General features: G+C 39.2%; 1 pseudogene; it reads left to right on the top strand.

Annotated features, from left to right (window-relative positions):
* The first annotated feature begins 2773 nt into the window (after positions 1-2773).
* LOC103610212 lies at positions 2774-3510 on the top strand (annotated as a pseudogene).
* The last annotated feature ends 854 nt before the right edge of the window (positions 3511-4364 follow it).

Raw genomic sequence — 4364 nt, 5'->3', positions numbered from 1 at the left:
AGCTTTTAAATTTTCCAGAGATAGTATTTTAAAAATTAAGATTTGAACTCATGTCTTCTCCCCCCCGCCCCACTAAGTCTAAATCTAAGAGCCACGATGGTCATAGAATGAGTAGATTTAAGACATGTGTTCAGATGCTGGCTGTAAAGACTCAGTGTTCAATGTGCTTTACAGTGTGCCAGCACTCCTTTTACCTGTCCTCCTGGCAACATGACTGATCAATCCCTGTATTTTTCCCCTTTAGGTGGAGATGAGGCTTTAGGCAGCCCCAACAAATCAATCAGATTTTATAAAAGGGATGAAAGCAATTTCCCCCTGCTTCAAGCCACGCTGCCAGGGACTGACTGGATGAAAGAAACAATAACTTCTTTCCAAGAGTTGCTGATTTTCAGAAAGTTTAAGTCTATAGTCTTCTTTAAAAAGAAAAAAAAAAAAAACTGGAATAATAGATTTTACAAATGAAATTAAAAGTTCTACAGTTCAATCATAAATTCTTACTTTGAAAAAAATGCCATGTCTAATTTGCTGTCTAAAAATTACTGATTATTTTAAACATATTTGAAGACAAGTAATTGGTTTTATTGTCTCCCAAATAATCGTTGAGTGGGAAGCACTGATGAGAAGGAAAACTTATCCTGGTTACTTGGCAACAATAGATCATGATAAATGAGTAAAACCAAAGAATATGCACAGGTCAGGAGGATGTTTTAGAATTCAGAGACAGAATATGCACAGGTCAGGAGGATGTTTTAGAAATCAGACATGGTAAGTAGGACGACACTGCAGAAGGACAAAACTTTCTTATGTCTGTGACCACATCAGAAATGTGCCCCAGTAGCATAATTTCAATCTCAGCAACAGCAGAACTACCGAGTTCCACTGAGGGTTTCCGTCCCTAACCTGCATGTGTCCTTTGAATTCACTGAATATTACACTTTGTTTCTAACCCACCTGATACTTTTCCCTATTTGTAATCCAACATATTCTCTTATATGAGGGTATGTCGAAAAGTCATGGAAAGATTTCTATTACATCTTAATTCTATTTTTCCACAATCTTTTTGAAGTACCCCTCTAAGTGTTTGCCACTCAACAATAATATAGGAGGAAAATAGGAGAAACATACAGTATAAGATATAATTACTACCACCCCAAGCTAAGAAATTTGTGCCATAAATACAAAATAATCTTTACAGAAAATCAAAACAGCTAGAAAGTAGGATGACACAACCTTCTCCTTCACAAGGAAAGTAATTTTTCCTCCCCTGAAATGTACTAAGATACTTACGCATCCAAAAATTATACAACTCTTTCTTTGGTTTGCTAACATTTAGAAAATGCATTCCTCATTGCTTGCAATTTATTCTTAAACATTTTAAAAATGTGGTTTCACTATCACTGTCACAAGGGAACCGAGATAAAATATATTAAACCATAATCAAACAAAAAGAAAATATATTTTCAAGGATTCCTTTCCCAAATACAACCTGATGATGTGGAAATAACTTCTCCAGACATATGGAATAGCTCAGAGGTCCAAAGGGCTGAAAGGGGTCTACAGCCAATGTGCTGAGCTCAGTTTCCCTCAATATCATTTTGCTGAGATTGCAGCAACAGCCTGTTCATGCAGCACAGCCAATAGGAAAAACATCAAGAATGAAGCAGACACAGAGAAAAAAAAACATTAAAAGCAATCAGCTTAGAGAAACAGTTTAGTCTTCAAAGACAAAAAAATGAAAACAGACATTGGAAAATGTCATTGACTAAATACTTTAGACTAAAGGTGATCCTGAATCGAGAACTAAAAGGAACATGAGTTACTTTCTAAATCAGTTACATGCTAGATGAGATCCCCATAAACTAAAATAGTATGTGAAATAAAGTCAGTTGTCTGAGTATCCAGGAGCTTTCTTTAGGTCATCTGCACTGGGTATTGTGATGACCACAGAGAAGGCTGTGACAGGTGAAAATTACTTCCCCTCTGGGTGCTTTCCTAGTTGCCTAATCTCCAGACTTTCACAGCTTGTGCATCATTTCTCCGTGGTGGGTGTTGCCCTCTTCGTGGGCTTCTAAGCCCTACTTTGAATTAGTTTTGCCGAATGTTTCTAGGTGAGAAAATACAATGGGAAATACAAAGATATTGGTCATCCAATGGAAGAAAAGGTGCTGAGAACACAAAGGTGGGAGGGCGAGAACAGAAAATGGCACTTAGGATAAGGAGACGCCGTGTGGTGCTGCCTGCACTTCTCCTTCCATCCAGATTCATTTTTTTGATTTTGAACATTACACTCCACTCTACTTCGTGACTCTGACATTTTAATCGTTAACTTATGGAGCTGCAAGAAACGTGGCTTCCAAATTCTGGAAATACCCCACGGCTGTCTTTCTGGCACAATGCCTTCATTTTTTTTAGTTGGTTATGAATACTCATGGGATACAAAGTTGATTGTCACCAGTTGTACCCAAGATGTGATGGCCAGATCCATACTGGCAGCATGCCCTAATTACCATAAATTGCGATTATATTCCTTGTCCCCCACCCAATTATTCCCAACCTCCACTTTGCATCCTTAGGTGTGCTCTCTCCCTCTGCAAGTCCAATACACCACTACGGACTTTCTTTCCTTCCTTCTTTCTCAGCAAGATGTCCATTTTCACCCACATTTGTGCTTCAGGTCTGGGGAGGAGAAAGGACAGGGAATGGCGGCTTCTGTCTGCTGGTCTCCCTGGACTGAAGAGAAGAACGGAAGCCCAAGACTATTAAAATCCTCAACATGGTTTAATATCCAGAACTCTCTGTCTTGGCCAGTCAATTGCCATTTCCAACAAAGAAATAGAGGGGCATCTTCCCAAGGGAAGACTTCCTGTCCCAAAGGACATGAACTTTAAGAAGAATCAGGAGACCGACGCTGCGTCCCTGACTCCCCTGAGCAGCAATGAACTCCACTTCTGGAGAATCAGTCACTCCACTCTTTTCACTGTAACACCTCCCTTTGTATTACATATGGTGCAGGTACTGACGAGGGCATGCTATCATATATGGGATATTTTTCTGTGTAAATCATCAAGTATAAGAAGAAACTGAGCCTTGAGAGAATTTACAATGGACAAATAGGCATCATCAAAGCAGTCTTTAATCATTCTGACTCAAGTGAAAACACTCAGAATTTCACACTGTGAATCCATGTTTACACCCCTTACAGGTGGTTTTTCGGCCTTGGTTTGCCACAACAGTGTCTACGCAACTCAAACTGCCACTGCGCTCCACGACCCCTCTGCTCCTGCCTTCTCACTTATACAGCTCCCACTGCTTCGTGCAGAGGCTGAGAGTCCCCCTTGTTTTCATTTAGGTGCAACAATCCTACTCATTCATGCTCCTCAGTTGTCTGTATGTCTCTATATTTTATCCATGTATTCTTTTGATGTATAGAAGTAGTTTGAAACTCATTGTTTCCCTGTAGTAAGTGACCGAGATGCTGCCACAGGACCTGAGACACTGATGAATGGCACTAATTTTGGACTTTGAAAATGCTCCTAGGTGAGGTAGCTCTGAAGTTTTTTATTTGTGTTCTAAGAATGTGTTGGTGCTGTTTCCCTGAATGAGGTTCTCTAGACCAGACTGACTTGTTTTCCTTGTGCCTTCAGCATGGCTTTCTTCCCCAGAGCTGGAGGCTGAGCGACGCTACCGCAGTGTGAGAGACCCTTGTCTCCTTGTCTGGCAGTCATGGGAATGCAGTCAGGCAGTGGGGGCAATCACAGAACTGTACTTTACTTGCCAAATCTCTTCCCTTTTTTAGCCTCACCTGCCTTAGAGAAAAAAAGCAATAATTTTACAGGTGTTTTCAGGTGTCTTTTGATTTCTTTTTGTTTGAAATAATATTTGGGAAAAAAGGACAAACTCTTTTTTAATAAATTTCCTCTAAAAAAATCCAAAACACTGGAATCTGAGTAGAAATATAAAAATTACACTTTTCTCACAAATTAAGAAGAAAAAGTCTTTACAAAATACTAATAAAAAAAAGCAGAACATCTTTACAAAATACTAATAAAAAAAAGCAGAACACTTTTGTCAGTTTCGATAAGCAAAGTATAGATGCTACATTTTTGTCCTTGCTCCCAATGAAATGGATACAAAAAGTAAAATAACATAATACCATCTACTCATGGAATGTTATTGTGTTAGATGGTCTGAAAGCCCACCTGAATTTTCATGTGACTTTTACCTCCTCCTTTGAGGATGCAACCCAGCCCTGACCAAACATAACTCTGAGTGGCATAAGGGTAAATACCAATCTACAAAGAAAAAAAGTAAGTATAAATATTTCCCTGGTGCCATAAGGGAAATAAAACTCTCTCTCCCCCCAC

The sequence above is a fragment of the Galeopterus variegatus genome, unplaced genomic scaffold, assembly GCF_000696425.1.
Source record: "Galeopterus variegatus unplaced genomic scaffold, G_variegatus-3.0.2 Scaffold10761, whole genome shotgun sequence".
NCBI classification, from domain to species: domain Eukaryota; kingdom Metazoa; phylum Chordata; class Mammalia; order Dermoptera; family Cynocephalidae; genus Galeopterus; species Galeopterus variegatus.
Note: the sequence above shows the minus strand (reverse complement) of the source record. Positions and strands in the feature narration are given on the sequence as shown.